This window comes from Silene latifolia, chromosome Y (genome assembly GCF_048544455.1).
Source record: "Silene latifolia isolate original U9 population chromosome Y, ASM4854445v1, whole genome shotgun sequence".
NCBI lineage: Eukaryota > Viridiplantae > Streptophyta > Magnoliopsida > Caryophyllales > Caryophyllaceae > Silene > Silene latifolia.
Genome location: NC_133538.1, coordinates 420,306,430 through 420,330,828, shown reverse-complemented (window position 1 = coordinate 420,330,828; position 24,399 = coordinate 420,306,430). Strand labels below are relative to the sequence as shown.

General features: G+C 41.5%; 1 long non-coding RNA gene across 1 annotated transcript; it reads right to left on the bottom strand.

The window, feature by feature from the left end:
• Positions 1–461: 461 nt before the first annotated feature.
• On the bottom strand, positions 462–3,479 carry LOC141626547 (uncharacterized). Its single transcript, XR_012536125.1, has 3 exons — positions 3,357–3,479; positions 3,188–3,258; positions 462–866 (listed from the first exon to the last, which is right to left on the bottom strand). It is a non-coding gene; the product is annotated as an uncharacterized LOC141626547 (long non-coding RNA).
• Positions 3,480–24,399: the final 20,920 nt, after the last annotated feature.

The following is a 24,399-nucleotide window of genomic DNA, read 5'->3' as shown; positions in this document are numbered from 1 at the left end:
AACATCCAGGTATTTCCTACTACACTAGCTAAGTCTTTCTAACATCATAACCCCTCAAAGCTAGGGTTATAGGTCAACCACAAACAAACTCCACAAAGCCAAATTATCCAACCAAGGTTAACATCCCACAAAAGAAAGAGAACTATCAAAAAGGCGTTAAGAGAGGATAAGCAGAGAACAAAGGACAAGTTAGGGGTACAAGAATATCTTTCAAGCAAAACAGAAGAAAGTTTAGAAGAAGGATAAGCACCAAGAGATAAATAATAAAGAATGAGAAACATCTTCGAGGAAGTAAAAACATTCTTCAAGGTTGGGCAAATCTTCAATTTCTGGCAATAGGCACCAAATCTTGATCTTCACGTTGGTAGGTTTACGGTCATTGATCCAAGGGCACAAAAACAGTTGACAATTCAGCAAACATGTTAAAACCTACCACGAAGCATACACAAAGAAACTACCAACTTAGGTCCTTAATTATACCCATCTCTCATTCATTATTCAAAGTCAAGTTCAAATTTAAATTCGGGGTACACGTGTGTGCGTCGGGAGCAACATAGGCTCTGATACCAACTGTGAACCCCCGCAACAACACGGAAATATAACTTATAAATTCAAGCGGAAATTTGGAAATTTTTGAAACTTTTAAAGTTTAAAGCGCGGGTTCATTAAAATCCAAAACACAAATAAAGAATGCGGAAATAAAGTTTAAGTTATACAAACGTGATAGACAAAGGTGAGGGAAAATATATCCCTCGAATGACGATACAATAAAAGGTAAGTCTAAACAATCCTAATAAACCGACTACTAGGCCAAAGTACTCGCTAGCTCACACATGTCTTCACCCCATGAATGCACCAACTAATACCTGTCATTCATGTAAACATGAACGCCACAGTCAGTGGGGAGTAACTCAAGGTTCTCCCAGCCACAAAATGTCAAAACGAACATAACAAAGAACTAAAACAGGTAAGTCATATAAGATACTTACGAAAGGCATGAATATCAAGTTTATATTTAAACATGGCAATTATATGAGATAGAGCAAGACAGACCAATATTAGCATGATAACGATTAAACTACTCACATGAGACAATTAAATAATATGAACGATAAGAATACGGTCATTTATAAAAAGGGCACACATTTCTAGGGAATACAACATAGATATGAGATTAGAATCCGAATCATGTGAAACATTTAAGTAAGGGATCAACCAATGCAAATTACAAGAATAGAAACTGTAGCCATTATTTGGAAAACCACTTTGCAAACATTGTACGGGACGTGGCTACTAATGTCACATTCATACTTATGGCTTGCATCTCACCATAAGAACGGATGGGATCATCAATCCCGACGATCATATCGCAACTAGAGGGCTTATAGCTCACCCCTAGTATCCGATAGGACCAAGACAAACAACACAAGGCATAACTCTTGCCTTAAAAGACAAATACCAATATCTATAACCAAGCAAGACCTTTACTACTCATATATAAATATATAATTCCCCCGGTAGGACGACAATGGTACTCCCAAGACTCAGTCCTAGTCTAGTCTAAATCGCCGACTCTCGGGGCGAACGGTCCCCGATTCGACATGCGGCGAACAGTCCGCATCCAAGACTCGATCTACGTAACGGAAGTCGAGTACCCACAATCGGCAGAAACAGTCCGAAAGAGGCGGAATAAGCATAATTTAACCAACTCCAGGCAGAACGGCACGAGAGCGGTGTAAACCAATACTTGCGTAACGGCACAAGTAAGGCGTAAAGATATGAGCTAAACCCCAATCGGCAGGACGTCGAAAGAGGCGTAAAGATAAGTCAAGCAATATGGTATAGCATACAGGCATTATCACAAGAATACGACTCAACCAAGCGATAGGAATCAACTTGGAATGAGAAAAATAGGAGAAATGAGCAATTAATGAACCAAGTAAATTATTCCGTGCCAATTTATACTAATAAGCGTGAATTAGCAACTTATTTCTTAAATACTTGTCAAATGAATAAAAAATGCAAATAAACGGAAATGAACCATTTATAATAATAAGAAAAACAAGAATTTAATTCTAAATGGCTCAAATGTAAGATAAACCATTTATTACTTATAAAGTATAAATAATTAAATTGGACTCATTTTAAGATGAAAACATGGCATTCCACATAGAAATGAGATAATTAATGAATGAAGTACACACTTATAAAACATGTGAGGAATATATAATAATGGACGATATTCAACGAATTACGTTTTATAACGCATGAGACGGGATTTAAATAAATCAAACATGAATATAAACCGACTCAATAAGGCACGCAACACGAGACTAGGCCACGGCTCAACTATGGCCATATCTCTACACGTGACTAGGGCCACAACCGCCCAGCCCTGCCAGCCCGCCTAGGCCAGGCAGGCCATGGCCAAAGCACGCCTAGGCTACAAGGCACATCGCCTGTGCCGCCGCCTGCCGGCCAGTTTCAGCCAGTCGCCGAGCCTTGCCTAGGCCAGCCATGCCACTGCTCAGGCCGTGGCCAAGCATTGCCTAGCCGTGCTTAATTGAAACCAAAGACGGGTTTACCAATTACAACAACCATTTCCTACACTACAAGTTCGCAACTCAAATGAGAAGACATACAGGAAGATAGTAGTTCCGGACTAGAAATGAAACGCTCGTCATAAAAAAAATGGTCGAAAATTATTTATACTAATGAAACCATAGTGTGTACTACTAGCATAACACTATTCATCACTTCTTATCTACAACTCAGAATAAGAGAGATAGCACTTATGTGAATGGATCCGAACTTTGAACAATTATAATTTGTGGTATGACAATACAGCATCGTACAACTACACTTGCCAAACTCATTCCAAAAACACAATCTAAGTTTCAATATCTTATCATTTCTCTGGTAAAAATTAGGCCTGCACACCAACCAAGTAGAATTTCTTTCCAATAAAGACGGGTATTAAACATAAGAAGATACTTTGTCAACTAACTATAAGTCATGTAATTTTCGCAATTAAAGTTGAAAATCTCGTAGTATTCCGTCACATTTAATTATTCAAAAACAAGTTAAGAAAAAGATGCAAAGATTCCCAATTTAATACTACTAGTAAGAAACTACAACATATAAACACGAAATCTTGACATAATGTCGAGTAACCTATCACCGTTACCTTTAATGCTCCTTATTCTTCAAAAAAAAAACGGTCCCCAAAGCTTGAGTCTTACTCTGGGTCTTCAAATCCTTCATTAAAGAGCAAGAAAACGAAAGGGTTGAGGCCAAAAACGAAACTTTTATAAGATGGCGAAAAAAGAAACTATCACAAACCGAGACTTTATTACCTTAAAAGATGGAGGGGGAACTAAGGAGGAGAATGGCACAAAAATCATCGAATTTGGTTGAGAAATGGGGACGGGATCTCGGTTTTAAGGTCGAAAAGAAAATGGTGATTGGAAACTTGGTTATTGTTTCTTTGTGAGATTGGTGTTCTTGGTAATTCAAGAAAGCAAGGGGAAGAAGCAGGGGGTGGGGACGGGTAATAATAATAATAATAATAATAATAATAATAATAATAATAATAATAATAATAATAATAATAATAATAATAATAATAATAATAATAATAATAATAATAATAATAATAATCATTTAAAAGTAGTGTGGGTGTGTGGTGAGTGGTATGTGTATTGTCAAATTTAGATCGGTCCACGATTAAACTTAGCCTCAATTATGAAAATGTGACGGTATTATGCTAGACGGGAAAAAGTCTCCAATCTATATCAACTTAAGACGAAAAACTATTATTATTAATATCACTATTAATACTATTCGGATTAAAAAAATATATATGTTCATATAAACAAGCTTATAAAAATGTAGTTTTTATAAAAATTATGTTTAAGAGTGAAAGTAATTAAATTAGATAATTTAAAGTATAAATAAAACGATAGAATGGTTAATTAAACTATAAATGTCAAAATGAGAAATTCGCGGGTGTTACAGTGGACCCCCTTTCCTCTCGGAAAAGGGGGCGTCTCTTTCTCCCACCTCCTTTTCGCTGATGACATCCTTGTCTTTGGTAGAACCTCGGAGAGAAATCTATGCTCCCTTCAAGACACCTTACTCTCCTTTTGCTCTGACTCTGGGCAAAAGATCAATTGCTCCAAAAGCAAGATTACTTTCTCCAGGCACACTCCCCCCCTTGATGTCGCCCTGTTTGAGGAGGCCCTGGGCATCAAGAAGACCAACAACCTCGGCACCTACCTGGGCTTCCCCCTCCTTAGGAACAAACCTAAGAGGGCCGACCTTCTTTTCATCCTTGATAACATTAAGTCTAAGCTAGCCTCGTGGAAATCTCAATTCCTCTCTAGAGCTGGCAGGATCTGCCTTATTAAGTCCACCATAAATGCTATTCCTAGCCATGCTATGCAATGCATCCACCTCCCCTCCTCTATCCTGCGGGACATCGATAAGACTGCGAGAAACTTCCTCTGGTCTAGTCAGTCTGCAAACAAACTCCACCTTGCAAATTGGGATCTTGTCACTCTCCCCCTCACCCTTGGTGGGCTGGGAATTAGAGCCGCTGCCCCCCTTAATGATGTCCTCTCTGCTAAACTCAGCTCTCACATCCTCCTTAACAACCACTCCTGTGCTGCCAAGGCCTTAGACAGCAAATATTGTTATCCCACCCGCCGTTCCTTTTCCAGCGGCTCCCACATCTGGAAGAATGTTGGGAGAGGATGGAACACTCTCAAAGACCACCTCTTTTGGTCCATTGGTGACGGTTCCTCTATTAGCCTTTGGGATGACCCCTGGCTTAGCCGTGATCCCCTGAGAAAGGCCATTCTTGGCCCCTTTAACCTCTCCTCCTCCTCGGCTAAATTGAACACCATCATCAGAAATGGATCTTGGGACCTTGACTCCCTGGACTTTGTCCTTCCTGACCACATCACCACTAACATCCTCTCCATCCCCATCCCGGCTACACCTAGACCTGACACCCTTTCCACCTCCCTTGCCCCCAAGGGCAAATTTTCTACCAGTGAGGCCTACCTTTCCCTGTGTCGGCCCACTCACACCCCCAGCCCTCCCCCCCTCTCCTCTGACCTGAGCTGGCTCTGGGACTTACCAACCCAGCCTAGAATCAAAGTCTTCATTTGGCTTACGTGGTGGAACAAATTGCCACATAAAGCCTCTCTCTTTGGGAGAAACATTCTGCCCAGCCCATCTTGCTCCTTGTGTCCCAACCCTTCTATCCCTGAAACCTCCCTCCATGCCCTTAGAGACTGCTGCTTTGCCTCTCATTGTTGGACACTCCTTAATGTCCCTGACTCCTTCTTCACTTCCGACCTTCAACCTTGGCTCCTCGCTAACTGTTCGTCTCGCTCCTCTTCCTGGAATACCCTTTTCACTTTCCTCCTTTGGCGTCTTTGGCTTAGACGTTGTGACCTAACCTTTTCCACTCCCAACACTTTTACCCCCTCCTCCTTTTGTGCCTCCGTCACCTCCCAGACCTCTGCCTGGATCCGTGCCTCTGACCACACCCGCCTCGGCTCCTTGTGATTACCACCCCCTTGATGCCTTTAGCTACTCTTTGAGCTGGGCCCCTCCGCCGCTTGGTTGGCTTAAGGCCAACGTTGATGCGGCCTTTTTCCCCTCCTCTTCCTTTGCTAGCCTGGGGTGTGTTATTAGAGATTCTTCTGGTTCCTGGGTATCTGGTTGGTCCACCCGCCTCCTTGCCCCTAACCCTTTCCTTAGTGAGGTTCTTGCCATCCGTGATGGGATCATTCGCTCTAGAGTCCATGTGAACAATGTCCTGATTGCTTCTGATTGTCTTGATGCGGTGACCTCTATTTTACGCCCCTCCCCCCCTTGTGGTCCGTATTCTAACATTATTCTTGAGTGTAGGGACCTCTTGCAGGGACTCCCCCCATTTGACGCTGGTTTTTGAAAAAAGTACGGCCAACCGTGTTGCTGATGCCCTTGCCCATCATTCCATCTGCGACACCAGTTCCTCGTTAGGCTGCTTTGAGTGGGATTACCCCCCTCCTTTTGTTGTTGAACTCTGTATTTCTGACTCTGTTTTGGCCTGCGTGCCACTATCCCCCAACCCGCCCCCGTGATGTATTGTAAACTCTTGACCCGTTTCTTTTAATTACTAATGCTCCTTTCATCCAAAAAAAAAAAATCACTTATTTATTTTTTATTACAATAATGTTATTGCATAGAAAATAAAAAGATAAATAAATGATTTGGACGGAGGGAGTATATATTTATATTGTGATTCTTACCCTTCTTCAATTGTTGTTCTTTTGTATCTGTATCATTGATCTCTAGAATAATTTCCAATGGTGAGAAAAGAAGAACTAGTAACACGACTTTAACGGTCAAGGCAACATATTTACATTATTTTCAAAAATATAATACCGAGTATTGATTTGTGTTATAGGATAATTGAATTTTTAATGTTGTAAAAGATTAGTTTTTTACCTAAGGTATGACGTTATTACGACAGCTTAATATGTATGGAAGAATTCAGTGGATAAAAAATGTGTAATTAAAGGTTACACAATTTTACAAGGAATCTTATCTTTATTAATTCAGAAGACAATATTCAATTCACGGCGTGCCACGTCATTAATTCAACCCTATTTTTTTTTTGGAAATACATGTTATGGTGGGACCCGTTAGTGTGCAATGTTTTTATTTCTTCAGAATTCCGGCTATACAAACATGCGACAATTCCGTCTTAGAACAAATACTATGAAATAATACTATGAAATAAATTTATACATTCCGAATAAATGAAATTAATGGCATATAAGCGGAATGAATTACAAATCGGAATAAATGAAACTAATTACAAATAAATGAATTACATAATTTTCTTTGGTATAATATTACTTAAATTTTACCAAAAAAAATAAATTACATAATTTAAAAAAATAATAATAATAATAAAATTACATAATTACGAGAAGGAATTACATTTAATTACCACGAATAAATTACATGCATAATTTTTAAAAACTAGAGAGTACGATATATGTTTTAAAAAAATATCCTTTGTTATTTCCTTTTAAACCATTGCATGTGAACACGTATTTGTAACAAGTTTAAACATTAATTATGTAAATCGCTGATTTAGACCAACTAGATAAGTACAATAGAAATGCACAAAAAAAAAATACATACAAAAACATTAATACCGGCCCAAATATATACCCGTGCAATTTTGCACGGGTTTAAAATTAGTAATATCATTATTTTATCAAAAGTTATAAGGTATTAAATTGAATTTATTAGAAATAGCATAATCAGATGACACTGAAATAACGAGAACGAGAAAATGACACAACCTAGGATAAAAAGTAACAAATGATGGAGTGAGTATAAGGGTAAGATTATTAGTAGGTCTTGAGACAAGATTCACATGAGTTTTGAGACAAAACTCACTCAAGACTCCCAATAATTTACTCCCTCCATTCAACTCTAAATGATATATTTCTCTTTTGTACACTATTCACAAGTAATAAGAATTTTCTCATTTCCTCCCAATATATAAGATAAAATATATTTATGTGGGATCTTGTTTTACTCGTCTTTAAGAGTACATTAAAAATATCAAATTTTTATAATTTTTAAAACAGTGTAGCTAAAGATATTTACGATGTAAAACGTGCGTTGACAAACGTGAAAAAAGAAATGTACCATTTGGAGTTGAATGGAGGGAGTATCTAAGTCTTGACAAAGTTTTAAGTTGAGTTTTGGAAATCCAAAGCTCAGCACTCTACAAGAATCTTGACCCCGCCTTTTTATAATACAACCAATAAATGGCTATCATGTGTTAAAGTATTATTATTTTTGTTTTTTATCTAAAACCTCATAAGAAAAGTGTAGTGGAAAAATAGAGTTTGAGGTAATTAAGTCTGAGGGATAATGTATAGAGTTGAGGCGAGTCTGAGTTGAGTCTAAACAATAAAATAATAGTAAAAGTTAGTGAAAAACTAATGTGCTAGAATTTTAAGACTTTGATAAGTCTGACCAATAATTATACCCTAAGGCATAATTTGAGAGATTTCAACATCTCATAGATTCATATGCCAAATGCCATGGTAGGGGACCATGACTGTAATTGACTATCCTAAATTCCTAATCATAAAGGCGGATAAGGGCACTGAAAAGAACTCTCGTTAAACAAGAATGTCACAGAAAAGCCCAAAAAAGAAAAAAAGAAAAAAAATAACATAAATAACTTCGTCTTAAAAAAGATCAGACTAACCGGAGATAAAGAGATCTAGGGTAAGGAAGTTCAAAATCGATTCGGTTAACCAAACCGGTTCAAAAGGTTTGTTAACGAATCGCCAGAAAAACCAAAACAACGAAACCGAAACCGGATCCCAAATTATTACTCCTACTTGCTAATGTATGCTGCCTGCGTGCTACCTCATCAATTTGCAAGGACTGAACAAATCAAACATACACTTAGATTATACTTGGTATAAGCAATTTATGGTATCAGGATCTAGCTCTAAGTGTATGTTTGATTTGTTCTGTCCTTGCAAATTGATGAGGTAGCACGCAGGTAGCATACATTAGCAAGTAGGAGTAATAATTTGGGATCCGGTTTCGGTTTCGTTGTTTTGGTTTTTCTGGCGATTCGTTAACAAACCTTTTGAACCGGTTTGGTTAACTGAATCGATTTTGAACTTCCTTACCCTAGATCTCTTTATCTCCGGTTAGTCTGATCTTTTTTAAGACGAAGTTATTCATGTTATTTTTTTTTTCTTTTTTTCTTTTTTGGGCATTTGTGTGACATTCTTGTTTAACGAGAGTTCTTTTCAGTGCCCTTTCTTTTATGCTTGCTACCTGGTATTTGGAAAATCTTTGATTTTCTTTTACCGTTCTCATCCGAAAGGATGGTATAGGTTGATTTTCAATCAACCTAGTTTCTTTACCTTATAAAAAAAATTATAAAAAAAAAATAAAAAAAATAAAGGCGGATCACCTACCTAGCTAGCCGTCGCAATGGTAAAAGGTTCAAATTTTGCCAAGTTTACTATGTTGAGATTGTTTATTCGACCATGTACTCTTTCGAATTTTCTCATTTGTTATGACTCTTATTATCAGTTATACTGCTGACGAGAACTTGACCTAATGATAGAAGAAACCATGATCCATGGGGATGGAGACAATATGGAGTTGTCATATAGTGTTCCTAAAAAGCATCATATATGTATCACAAATACTTATTTATAAGGCGGTTTTACAACATATTTATCATAAAACGAATATTTTAGTAATCACTTTTATTTACTATTAGGGACTTAGGGTTATATTTGGATTCGGTTTACAAGAATATTAATGTAAAATCATCTTACACAGCAACACTAACTCTATATATACGTGTATTTAAACCTGGCAAATATCAATTTGACCTGAGATTAACCTAAACTCGATTTGACCCGTGCCCGACCGACACTTGTTGTAATACTACGGTTTTCTATTTCTATGGGTACTCTATCGAGTAGGGCTTACTCTGTCGAGTAAATATGTTTTTATACGAAACAGTAGGCTACCTGATGGTTACTCGATCGAGTATGTTGGGCACTCGATCGAGTAAGGGTCACTCGATCGAGTAAGTAACTTACTCGATCGAGTAAGTTGGTATTACGAGCTGTTTTAGCCGGGTTTTGTTAATAACGCGTGATTAATATTTAAGGGTTCCGTCATTCTTCTTAATCACGCGTTATTAACAAAACCCGGCTTAAACAGCCCGTAATACCAACTCACTCGATCGAGTAACTCGATCGAGTGAGTTGGTATTACGGGCTGTTTTAGCCGGGTTATGTTAATAACGCGTGATTAATATTTAAGGGTTCCGTCATTCTTCTTAATCACTTTTTATTTCTAAAACCTTTCAAAGAGAGAAAAAGAGTTACGTTGCATTGTTCTTCGCGTTGTTAACAAATCCCAAGGGCTAGGATCGTCGGATTGTCTTGTTACGCCATTGAGTTCGTCGTGTCAAGGGTAAGATTCTTGTTTAATTTTTATACTGTTTCATTGAGATTGTTTAAAACCGTAATTGGGTAGATTAGGGGTTTGGGAGTATTATGTGTTTAGAGGATGATTGTATGATTATATGTGGTTATAGAAGGAGATTTCATAGAGGAGCATTTTTTATTAGCTGCTTGTGACGGTCTTGTGGTTACTATTCCAGGTAGGGTTTCCCTACTCGGTTATTGATTACATAATGTTGTGTATTGTTGTTGATTCATATTATATTGGAATTGGAATTGGTGATTATTGATTGTATAGTTGGTTGTGATTCGTTGTCTGTGGTTCGCGAGGTGCGCCCTCGGCTGAGTGGAGTCACTTGCGGGAGTAGCTTCACGCCCTTGATTCACCCTATGTGGAACCCGCCACAGAAGGGGATGTGCACATTAAGGAACATGGGTTATCGCTCGGATGAGATGAGCGGGGCTTAGGTGGGAACGACTGCGGTCCCCCGCTGGCGGTGTGGAATACTTGTTGCGACGGGTATTCTGGCAGGACTACACACTTTAGTGTGTAGTCAGGTGTGTAGAGTTATGTGGAGAATTGGATGATTGTGTACTGTATCTTCTGTATTGTTTTTGTATAATCAGTAACTGACCCCGTTTAAATGTTTTGATAACTGTGGTGATCCATTCGGGGATGGTGAGCAGTTATTGAGCAGGTATGAGATGATGCGCATTGGATAGCTGGGTTTAGTTACCACGAAATGTCTAGAAGTCTTCCGCTGTGTCTTAAATATTTATTTATTTCATTTGAGTTAGTTTTTGGGAACAGTTGTATTTCTTTTAACAGTTTTGGTTTTGGACTTGTATCGCTTTAATTATATTTAATAAAGTACGTTTCGTTATTGTCTATTTGATATACATTGCCTCGGGTAACCGAGATGGTAGCACTTTCATGCCTTAAGTGGTCCTTGTAAGACACTTGGAGTATGGGGGTGTTACAAAGTGGTATCAGAGCGACGATTTTGGAACCTGTAACTACTGAACCTAATGAATCTAGGGAGTCAAAATAAAATGAACCCAGGTAGGAGTTGTTAGGAGCTAATGCAAAGACTTGGGAGACGTCCTAAAGTCGCGATCTCGCCCTACAACTTTGAACCGGTCACTATGGGGTGTGTCTAGGGATCGCTATGTGTTTATTTAAGTTACGTTGCATATCTATGTTGGAATGTGTTGCATGAATCGGTGGATGAATGCATGTGGAGGATGGTGAATTCTGTCGCGAGAGGTGAGTAAGTAGCATGATTATATGTTGATATGAAAACGGAATTGCATGGTAGTTGATTTATGATGTGGCTTAATAGAAATATGTGAAATAGGATTGTAACACCCCCGTACACCAGGATGCCTTACCAAGGACCATTCCAGTATATGAAGGTGTCACCATCTCGGTTTCCCGAGAGAGTAGATCAAATTAGACAATAAAAGAACGTTTATAATTAATAACTTTAACACTTTACAATCACGGTACAAACTGAAAACAAGAGATAACTATGACTGCTAAAGAACTCACGCCTCTGACACCTATGCCGGTAGCGTGGTGACTCGATTTCCCTACATGCCCAACAGCAACAACCAACTGAACCTGCTAAGCCAACTTCTCACCATCCCCGAATGGATCACCACAGTTTTGAAAACATAACACGGGGTCAGTATTGAGCAATTAAAATAAGACGATAACAATAACAACCAGCTGATCATCCAACAATCCCGGTCTCCCGATCTCACACAGTAACCGACTACACACCTAAGTGTGTAGCCCTACCAGATTACCCATCGCAACAGGTAATCCTCGTCGCCAGTGGGTGACCGTAGCCCATCCCACCTAGTCCAGCTCATCAATGAGCGACTAACAATCCCCCTTAATGTGCAAATCCCTTCCCGTGACGGGTTCCACGGAGGGCGAACTAGGGTGTGAAGCCACTCCCGCAAGTGACTCCACCACAATCACACACACACAGCATCACAGCTGTCATAACACCACAACCGTCACAACACAACCACACCAACACCGTCACCATAACACCCAACCTCCGATGATCAGCAGATAAAAACAATTATAAAGTATATGCAAACTCAATCAATTAACAGTACTGAGTAGGAGAAACCCTACCTCATCGCAAAACGTGAAAGACATCCATACACAGCCAAGCAAGACTCCAATATGCATCCTACAACGATAACCATCCCCCATTATACAGCTATCCTCGAATCTATCAGAGAAGACACAAGGCAGAGACTTACCTAATAACACGCCTCGACGACGACGTAGACGACAACCACGCACGCAACCTTCCTAAGCAAACCCCGCCTTTCCCATGATGGAGTTGTAGGCTAACTATATGAGAGTGTATAGGGGTAGGGTGGTAGGAGAGAGTAGCAGGCTAGGGTTAGAGAAAGAGAAACTGTCGAGAAAATGGGAAAAATGAAATGAATCTCGCGAACTTGTATTTTATATTACACGTCGACAGCGGCCATACTCGGCCGAGTAGGCTCTACTCGGTCGAGTATAGGCGATACTCGACCGAGTAGCCTCTGCTAGGTCGAGCAAACAATCCTATAAGACTCATGTTACAAGCCTGATTCCTCACCCATTCATCCCTACGGTCTGTCTTGGTCAACAAGGTCGGTCAACAGAGTCTTTGAATATCCTGGGTATTACAGTCTTCCGCCCTTAGAAAGAACTTCGTCCCCGAAGTTCAGCCCACACGTCACTCACCACAAGGTTACGCACTATGACACCATCCACCTACATAAAGGCATATGAACTCTGGCCTTCCTGACACCACCACCACACCACATTATTCGAACAATCATCATCTATCACAACCATTCTTCCAAATATTACCGGCCAACAACTATCACACATAAACTTACGGGAAATAATGAATTCATATGCACCCTCTTGTTAAAAGCAGCACTACGACTAGCAACAATACACAACTACAAAACAATACCCAACCACAACAGTATACATCACAAAAGTACACATCCCGCACACCCATACAGAGTGGTTCAACGCACATTCATATCACTTAAATATAACATAGATACAATTTCTAGGTAACGTAAATGTAACTTCAATAACCTGTAACATGAATGTAATTCCAAATACTAACATACATGTGATTTCAAGTATTATAGGCATAATTTAATCATTTGTTTTCGCGACATTACTCTTCCCCTCTTAAAGGAACTTCGTCCTCGAAGTTCACCACTAACCACTTCCCGTAACCACAATTAACACATGCGTCCTAATCGTGACATTACTCACAAACTATAAATGACTTTAAATCATGTTACAAGACTTAATCTATGACATTACACAATAGTGACCCACAACAAGAGAATGAGATGGTAATTAAGTATTCTATATACATCTAAAGATGATGTTAACAATGATAGCAGCTTTAGTCATTATCTGGTATTTTAGTCACATATTGACCACCAGTTTCACTCATCCAGTTGGACCTGTTATAACTGTAACCAAACATTGACACCACGAAAGGTTACAATAAATGACCAAACATATATACATATAAGACTAACATTCCCATATTATTTAAAGACTCACGCAGCACCTTGAACAACTTAAGTTCCTTGTTGTCGACCATGGTCATATGACTAAACATTCATAAATTGATATGTTATCCAAGAAATTTCATACCTGTGCCGTGATCAAATTCATTTTTGGACAATTGATTACGCTAAGCGACACTATGAGCCACCCACACGCTTTGACATGCAAATATTTAAACACATTTGACGGTTCGTAGATATCAAATGCATAAAGTCCCTGTACCAGTACTACTCGGTCGAGTATGAGTGGCTACTCGGTCGAGTAAGCTGTACTCGGTCGAGTATAATGTATACTCGGCCGAGTATGCTCTACTCAGTCGAGTAGTGTCTATACTTGGTCGAGTTGTGACAGGCAGAGAGCTTTTGATGCGATTCACACAATGCATCCACGAATTCACCTGCAACCAAACTCACTACTACAATACCAAATATAACTAAATCCAACATGTCTCCACACAATAAGCTAAATAAGTAACGACCTTATGGCCGAGTACAGTCATCCAACAGTAAGAAATAAATCCGGAAAAGAAACATCCAACACAAAAGAAAACAATCCAAGAAATACAACAAAAGGATCAAAAGCGAGGACCCTCCTCCATGTTATCGTCACCACCTGCACCAGAAGTACCTGCACCTGAACTACCCGCTCCGGGAAAGCCTGATGCTGCTGAGTAATCCCCTCCTAGCTGGCTGTCGTAGTTGGCTCCCCATGGTCCCGCGAGACAACCAAACTATGTCTCCTCCGGTGGCCTCCAGAAACCAGGATCAACTCCGTAGATGTAGAAGACTCCCGTGTCCACTCCAGGTCCTCTCCACCAGACAGGCTATGCTAGCTGGGTCCCTATGCCCTGGTTATGGGCCATCTTGTGCATGTTGCGGAGCACCAAAGTAGTGGAGATCCGCTCAGCCAAGTCACTCGGCTGCATCCTGGGGTGATGCACGGTGGGATAGGGCGAGTACTGGTAAGAGTAGGTGTCGGGGGCTGATTAGTAAGGCTCGGTCAAAACCGGGTCTGCTCTAGACTGTCTGGCCCTACGGCGCTCACGGGGTGGGGGAGGTGCCTGCTGCTGTCCCTCAGGCACGGTGACCAGCTCAGGTATGTCCAAAAGAATAGTAGGATCAATCAGATAGGTCTGGGGCTCACGCCTCGGTATAGCACAGGGTTCCCACTCAGCCAAGTGGTCAACAACAGGGAGATGGGCGGGATCAGGGAGTACCATCCACATAGATCTCCTCACCCTCCAGGCATAAGACCCGTCATCCAACTTCCTCAACCACCTATTCTGACGCCAATACTGGGCGTCCATGGTAGGAACGGTCTCCACATACTAATCCCCCTCAGAAGGTGGGGCCTCAAAATCAGCCAGACGCTGAGCTAGGCGGGTCACTATGGCCCCGCAAGCAATGTGTCGGGTCTCAGACTGTGCCATACGCTCCAGACTAGAGCACACTATCCCTGGAGCACTATAATAAAACGGCTTCCTACGGTGCAGGTTAAGGTAAGACATAAGTAACATGACCTCATGAGAATTAAGCTTACTCACATTATCTCTCGCATACAACAAACAAGTCATCATCCTCAAGAACATAGGAAGGGAAAAATGCTGCACATCATTGATCAGCATAGCACTGGTACTAGGGGCAGGTCCACCAGTTAAGAAGGGAAGGTAAAGAGGGGCACCACTATTCTTAGCCACATCACTCAGGTATCCCGTCCCCTCCTCCTCCAAACCGAAATGGCCCGCAAACTCATCCAAAGTCAGCTCGTGATCCTCATTCATGAGACGGAAGGAGACGGTCTTCTCCTTCTTATCATACTCATACGAGCTCAGGAATTCTAAGGTCAGGTGGGGGTAGGACTTCTTCCTTAAATGATATAACCCCTCCATTCCTAAAATCTCAAATATATTAATTATGTCTCCCCTAATCCCCAAGATCTCTAAAATCTCGGGGTTCACACACCGAGTAGGTCGGAAAAGACGCCTCATCGAGGCTACAAAGGCCTTGCGCTGCTTGAAATCAGAGAAAACTACCGATGGATATGCCTCCACCGGTGGAAATACAGGTCCACTGCTTGACTGACCCGTCTCAATTTGGACATTAGGATGGGTCCTCTTGTTGGGTAGGCCTCTGGTTTTCACCATGCTGCAAAAGACAAGTCTTTAACAAAGGTGCTAGGCACACCAAAACTTTACAAAAGACGGACTGTTTTTACTTGTATAAAAATTTAAGACGAACTGTTAAGGCGAATTTTCTCCACAATTCATCAAGTATTTTACTCAAAACACCAATACTTTACTTAAATCGTCTTTACCAACATCAAGAAGCTTAAAACAGTAGGGTAATCAAACAAAAGACAAGATATTTCGATTTTAGCAAACCCTAGCACTCAAAAATTTAATTTAAACCAAGTAATTGCTCTAACAACAGTATAATCGGGGTTCATATACAATTAAATCCAAGTAATAACATGAAGAAGACTTAATTTCAGTTACTCATAAAAGAATTTCGAGAAATTAATAAAATCATACCCCAACTTGGAAAACAAAGGAAGAAATTGAGTTAAAACATTACCTCAAATTGGTTTGTGGCAAGTAAGAACAAGTTGAACACCAAGAAATTACCCAAAAAGCTTAAGGAAGGAGGAATATGGAGTTTTAGAGAGAAGGAGATGAAGAGTTGGGAGGCGGAAATAGGAAAGAATGGGACAAAAATAGGGTTTTTATATAACCCGGTTAGTCCCCGATAAAACAGTACTCGGTCGAGTACTTAGTATACTCGGCCGAGTATCGACTAGTCGGACGAGTATTCTACTTACTCGGTCGAGTTTTCGAGAGCAGTAGCGATTTTAATTTCCATAAAATGGACACTCGGTCGAGCACCTTCATACTCGGCCGAGTATGGTCTACTCGGTCGAGTACGAATCCCTACTCGGTCGAGTTCCCAAAAATTGAGATAGAATTGAATCTTTAATGTTCCTGCAAAATAAATAGCATATTTCGGAGTTCCGTGCAACCGGCTCGTCACTGTTAGAGCTTGTTTCTACCACATAGACACGCATCAACATGAATTTTGCACACCCATCACCAAATCAATCATCATCTCCACCTACACATCCTACTTTGCTATAAAACAATTTACATGTCATCCTAAGCGCATATAAATTGTTAACTACTGTACCTGCAAAGTTAAACTCACATACCACATTCTTACACATCCCGCTAATCCCATTACACATACCTTAAATCAAACATTTACAAGATAGCAATCACCACATAACATAACCATAATCAAGCCCATTAACTAACTTACGCCTGGTCACATCTTGCCACAATTCATTCACAATTCTAAAATTTCCCACCCACATAGAGATACATCATCCTAACCTCAAATGCATACAACGACCATCACAGAGTAACGACTCTTACTAGCTACCCTTTTTCCCGTGTCTGGCTTAAGCTCGATGGGGCAATGATTTTGAAATGAGGGCGCCTACTCCCCCAAAATCTAGCATCGGTTGGGGCTCCCAACGCACATACACCAGGTTCATTTTAGTTGACACCCTACATTCATTAGATTCATTGGTTCAGGTTCCAAAATCGTCGGCTCTGATACCACTTTTTAACACCCCTGTACACCAGGATGCCTTACCAAGGACCATTCCAGTATATGAAGGTGTCACCATCTCGGTTTCCCGAGGGAGTAGATCAAATTAGACAATAAATGAACATTTATAATTAATAACTTTAACACTTTACAATCACGGTACAAACTGAAAACAAGAGATAACTATGACTGCTAAAGAACTCATGCCTCTGACACCTACGTCGGTCGCATGGTGACTCGATTTCCCTCCATGCCCAACAGCAACAACCAACTGAACCTGCTAAGCCAACTGCTCACCATCCCCGAATTGATCACCACAGTTTTGAAAACATAACACGGGGTGAGTACTAAGCAATTAAGATAAGACGATAACAATAACAACCAGCTGATCATCCACCAATCCCGGTCTCCCGATCTCACACAGTAACCGACTACACACCTAAGTGTGTAGCCCTGCCAGATTACCCATCGCAACAGGTAATCCTTGCCGCTAGTGGGTGACCGCAGCCCATCCCACCTAGTCAAGCTCATCAATGAGCGACTAACAATCCCTGTCCCTTAATGTGCACATCTCCTCCCGTGACGGGTTCCACAGAGGGCAAACTAGGGTGTGAAGCCACTCCCGCAAGTGACTCCAGAATAATCACACACACACAGCATCACAGCTGTCACAACACCACAACCGTCACAACACAACCACACATACACCGTCACCATAACACCCAACCTCCGATGATCAGCATATAACAAAAATTATAAAGTATATGCAAACTCAATCAATTAACAGTACTGAGTAGGAGAAACCCTACCTCATCGCAAAACGTGAAAGATATCCATACATAGCCAAGCAAGACTCCAATATGCATCCTACAACGATAACTATCCCCCATTATACAGCTATCCTCGAATCCATCAGAGAAGACACAAGACAGAGACTTACCTAATAAGACGCCTCGACGGCGACGTAGACGACAACCACGCACGCAACCTTCCTAAGCAAACCCCGCCTTTCCCATGATGGAGGTGTAGGCTAACTATATGAGAGTGTATAGGGGTAGGGTGGTAGGAGAGAGTAGCAGGCTAGGGTCAGAGAAAGAGAAACTGTCGAGAAAATGGGAAAAATGAAATGAATCTCGCGAACTTGTATTTTATTTTACACGTAGACAGCAGCCATACTCGGTCGAGTACTGGAGTACTCGGCCGAGTACTGGAGTACTCGGCCGAGTATGCTCTACTCGGTCGAGTATAGGCGATACTCGGCCGAGTAGCCTCTGCTAGGTCGAGTAAACAATCCTATAAGACTCATGTTACAAGCCTGATCCCTCACCCATTCATCCCTACGGTCTGTCTTCGTCAACAGGGTCAGTCAACAAAGTCCTTAAATATCTCGGGTACTACAGGGATGTTGTTTGTGGTATATATACTATACATATCGTTTTACATATATATAATTGTGGTGGAAAATAGTTGAGTTGTGCATGCGGGTAGTATACGAGTCAGCATGACTCGATCGAGTGGGGGGCACTCGATTGAGTAGATGAGGGACTCGATCGGTGGGTGTAACTCGGTCGAGTGGGGTGTATATCATTTCTGGACAGTGTGCTATTTTTGGGCACTTGATCGGGTAAGTAGGGGGACTCGATCGAGCGAGGTCAACTCGATCGAGTAAGTATAGGGCTCGTTCGAGTGAGGTTTTTGATGCATTCTGGTCAGGTTCTGGAGTCGAGGCACTCGATTGAGTAAGTGGGCAACTCGATCAAGTGGCCTCAACTCGATCGAGTGGATTGAGAGCTCGGTCGAGTATGTTCTGCTCAGGTCGTTTACGTATTTGAGTTATGAGATGTGTGTTTGTGTTTACCTCTTCTCTTATATAGTTCAAAGATGCCGCCGAAGAGAACCGCGTTGTATGCTAGGGTTGAGATGATGAGTATTGATGAGATAGCTAAGATGCTAGAGCATCAAGACGCGCTTACATATGCCTTGAAGTTTAGGAAGGATAAGGAGGCTAGGGTGGATTTTGCTAAGATGAGCATCAACATCGCTCGTTTCAACCCAAAAGAGTATATGGGTACAGGTACGCCAATCTTGCTTGATAATTAGCTGCGTTCTACTTGAGAGATGCGGTCGGGGAATGGTGGGATAAGGTGAGGGGGAGTGCCTTAGATCTGTATGTGAGACAGGGGAAGTCAGCTATACCTTGGGATGAGTTCAAGAGAGCTATGCGTCGAGAGTTTGTGCCGGAACATGTCCGTAGTAAGTTGAGAGAGGAGTTTGATAATTTCAAGATGGCTCCGGATATGACAGTGGTTGAGTACTATCACACGTTCAATGAGAAGTCTAGGTACGCAGAGGATATGGGGCTGAGTCAGGAGAACTTAACATTGAAGTTTGAGAAGGGTCTGACATATAAGATTATGGAAAAGTTACCGGCTGGGGTCCTTACAGATGTTAAGGAGGTGTATGAGAGAGCGGGAAGAGCTGAGAGATTGGTGGAGATGGCTAAGGAGAATAGGGAGAAAGGTTCCGAGAATAGGAAGACTGAGAGTGAGAGTGGTGGTCAGTCCAGTTAAACGAGGGGTGGCCATAACCAGGCAAGGACTTATTCGTCGGGATCAGGCTTTAGTGGTGGAGCTTCTTTTGGGCGTGGCCGAGGTGATGGTAGTAGCAGCTGGGGGATATCTTGCTTTAACTGTGGTGGTATGGGCCACAAGAGACATGAGTGCACCAGTGTTGTGGGCAAGGGGTTCTAGAGACTATCACAGGGGAGTTTCTCTCAGGGTCCATCTCAGAGTCATGCTAGTAACAGGCCGGCTGGGTCATGGAATAATCAGGGTGGTCAGAGTAACAACAATGGTGGGGCTAACCGCAATGGCGGTAATTCATATCAGAGACCGGCGACGAACAACAACCGGGGGTCGGCTGCTAAGCCGTTTGCTTCTGCTAGTACTGTCCAGGGAGGTGGACAGAAGACCAGTGGTAAGCTTTTCATGATGGATAAGAAGGCAGCTGAGGATGATGCTCACGTAATCACGCGTACCTTTCTCTTTAATGGAGTCTTTACCTTTGTTTTATTTGATTCGGGGGCGTCACATTTGTTTGTATCATCGAGTCATGCTAAGCTTTTGGATTTGAGAGAGTTTGAGTCTGTAAAAGATGAAGTTTTTATATCGCCGGGTGAGTCTGTATCTTGTGGGAGGTTATATAAGGGTGTATCTATGATAGTTGGGCAGGTTGACCTTCCGGTAGATTTGTTAGAGTTTTCCATGGATGGTTTTGAGATGATAGTTGGTATGGATTGGTTGGGTAAGTATAAAGCTAGGATAGATTGTTACCAAAAGAGAGTCTCTTTTAGGGATCCTAAGGGAGCTAGTGTGTCTTATCGTGGGTTTGTTGTCAAACCCAAAGTCAAAGTGATTGCAGCGGTGATATTGAAGTCTTATCTGAGGAAGGGGTGTCCTTTGATCCTATGCCATGTGAGAGACCATAGTGTGGTGAGTTCAACAGTTGATCAGATACCAGTGGTAGGAGAGTTTCCAGATATTTTTCCGGAGGAGATACCAGGTTTGCCACCGAAGAGGGATATAGATTTCAGTGTGGAGCTGAAACTAGGGACGGGACCAATCTCTAAGGCCCCTTACCGCATGGATCCTAAGGAGTTGGAGGAGTTGAAGAAGCAGCTGGATGATTTGATTGATAAGGGGTACATTAGACCTAGTGTATCACCGTGGGGAGCACCAGTTCTGTTTGTGAAAAAGAAAGATGGGAGTTTGAGGTTGTGCATCGACTACAGTGAGTTGAATAGGGTTACAGTGAAGAACAAGTATCCTTTGCCAATGATAGATGATCTATTTGACCTGTTGAGTAGAGCAGGTGTCTTTTCAAAGATTGGTTTGAGATCAGGTTACCATCAGGTGAGGATTCGGGGTGAGGATATACCAAAGACAGCTTTTCGGTCGAGGTATGGTCACTATGAGTATGTGGTAATGCCGTTTGGGTGGTCTAATGCACCGGCAGTGTTTATGGATTTGATGAACCGGGTCTTCAGTCAGTTTTTGGATCGGTTTGAGGTGGTGTTCATAGATGATATCTTAGTCTATTCCAAGACTAAGGAGGAGCATGAGGAGTACTTGAGGTCGTGTTGCAGACTTTGCGTGACAATCAACTGTATGCAAAGTTGTCTAAGTGTGAGTTCTGGCTCGAGGAAGTTGCCTTTCTGGGGCATGTGATTTCAAAGGATGGGGTAGCTTTTGATCCGACAAAGATAGAGGCAGTGTCTAAGTGGGAGGCACCAAAGAATGTGGTAGAGGTCAGGAGTTTCTTGGGTTTGGCAGGGTACTATCGTAGGTTTGTGAAAGGTTTTTCTAAGATAGCCAGGCCTAGGACAGCGTTGATGAGGAAAGAGAATAGGTTTCGTTGGGACGAAAGTTGTGAGACGGCGTTCCAAACATTAAAGGAGCATTTGACCACAGCTCCAGTCTTAGCATTACCTGAAGGGTGTGAGAACTTTCAGGTATATACAGATGCTTCAAAGAATTGATTTGGATGTGTGTTGATGCAGAATGGTAAAGTAATTGCCTATGCTTCTACGCAATTGAAACCTTATGAGGAGAACTATCTGACACATGATCTAGAGTTGGGTGCAGTTGTGTTTGCTCTCAAGAGTTGGAGGCACTATCTTTATGGGGAAACCTTTAAGGTGTTTTTAGATCATAAGAGTCTCAAGTACATCTTCATTCAAAAGGAGCTGAACATGAGACAGAGGAGGTGGATGGAGCTGATTGGTGATTATTACATGGATATTATATACCATGAAGGGAAGGCAAACGTGATTACAGATACGCTGAGCAGGAAGAGTGTGCATTCTCTATGCACAACTATGTCTTTGATGAGGTTGAGAGATGAGGTGGGGAATATGGGGATACATATGATACAGAAAGGGGATGCTAGATAGAGGTGACTTGACAGTGGAACCAGATATTTATGATGATATTCGCAGAAAATAGGCTTTGGATCTTAAGATTAAGGAGTGGAGAGTTGGAGTAGAGAAAGGGACAGTGTCTCGGTTCTCTATTCATACAGATGACAGTTTGAGATTTGATGGGAGATGGTGTGTTCATAGTGATGAGGAGTTGAGGAATGATCATGACAGAGGCTCGTTGCACACCATATTCAGTACATCCAGGTGGTGACAAGTTGTATAAAGATTTAAAGAAGACTTTCTGGTGGCCTGGGATGAAAAAGGAAACAGTTGAGTTTGTGGCTTGATGTTTGACATGTCAGAGGGTTAAGGGAGAGCAGCGACGACCACGAGGTAAGATTCAGTCTCTTGAGGTACCTGAGTGGAAGTGGGACTCTATCTCTATGGATTTCATAGTAGGTTTACCGAGAAGTCAGCATGGTAACAACATGATATGGGTAATAGTGGACCGTCTGACTAAGTCAGCTCATTTTGTTCCGATGAAAGATACTTGGACCAAGATACAGTTAGCGTTGGCTTATAGGAAACATGTGGTTCGTTTGCATGGGGTGTTTAAGGATATAGTGTCAGACAGAGATGCGAGGTTTATATCACGGTTTTGGCGAGAGTTGCAGGATTTGATGGGGACTACCTTAAAGATGAGCACTGCTTTTCATCCTGCGACAGATGGACAGACAGAGAGGACCATCAAGACTTTAGAGGATATGCTGCGAGCTTGTGTGATGAAGTTTGGTGGTAGCTGGGAGGATAGATTGGATCTGATTGAGTTTTCTTATAACAACAGCTATCACACGAGTATTGGGATGGAACCGTTTGAGGCTTTGTATGGGAGGAGATATAGGAGTCCGATTTACTGGGATGATAGAGCAGAGGCCCTGGTTTTAGGACCAGAGATGTAACAGGAGATGATAGAACAGGTTAAGCTGATCAGGCAAAAGATGAAAGCAGCCCAGGATCAACAAAAGAGTTATGCAGACTTACATCGCCATGACATAGAGTTTCACGTTGGGGACAAGGTTCTTTTGAAAGTGTCTCCTATGCGTGGAGTTATGAGTTTTGGTAAGAAAGGGAAGCTGAGCCAGAAGTTTATCGGACTATATGAGATTTTGGATCGTGTGGGTGAGGTTGCTTACCGGTTAGCGTTACTAGCGGCTTTGGTTAAGGTGCATAATGTGTTTCATGTGTCTCAGTTACGAAAGTATGTGAGCGATCCTTCACATGTGTTAGAGGTGGAGAACATAGAGTTGGATGAGTCCTTGTCTTATCTTGAGGTGCCAAAACAGATTCTTGATCGCAAGGTTCGGAAAACTAGGAACGGGGAAACAGTGTTGCTTAACGTTCTATGGTCTAACCATGAGGTTGAGGAAGCTACTTGGGAGGCAGAAGAGGCTATGAGGGAGCGGTATCCGTCTCTTTTTTATCAGGTATGTGTGGTTACGGGGACGTAACCTTGTTTGTTTTAGGGGGGTAGGAGGTGATCGCATAAGGTTTTGGTATGGTTCATGTTGGTTTTGCATAGTTAGTAGTTGCTTTGAGTTGGGTTGAGTTGTGGTTGGGAGTTTTGTTTTGAGTTTTAGTTGTGTTGTTGTGTTGTGTTTTGAGTTAGTATGTTTTGTGTTTGTGTTTGGGTTGAACTTCGGCGACGAAGTTCTTTTTAAGGAGGGAAGACTGTAATACAACGGTTTTCTATGTCTATGGGTACCCTATCGAGTGGAGCTTACTCTGTCGAGTAAGTATGTTTTTATACGAAACAGTAGGCTACCTGATTTGTACTCGATCGAGTAAGTAACTTACTGGATCGAGTAACTTGGTATTACGGGCTGTTTTAGCCGGGTTTTGTTAATAACGCATGATTAATATTTAAGGGTTCCGTCATTCTTCTTAATCACTTTTCATTTTCTAAAACCTTTCAAAGAGACAAAAATAGTTACGTTGCATTGTTCTTCGCGTTGTTAACAAATCCCAAGGGCTGGGATCGTCGGATTGTCTTGTTCTTTACGCCGTTGAGTTCGTCGTGTCAAGGATAAGATTCTTGTATAATTTTTATACTGTTTCATTGAGTTTGTTTAAAACCCTAATTGGGTATATTAGGGGTTTGGGAGTATTATGTTGTTTAGAGAATGATTGTAGCATTATATGTGGTTATAGGAAGAGATTTCGTAG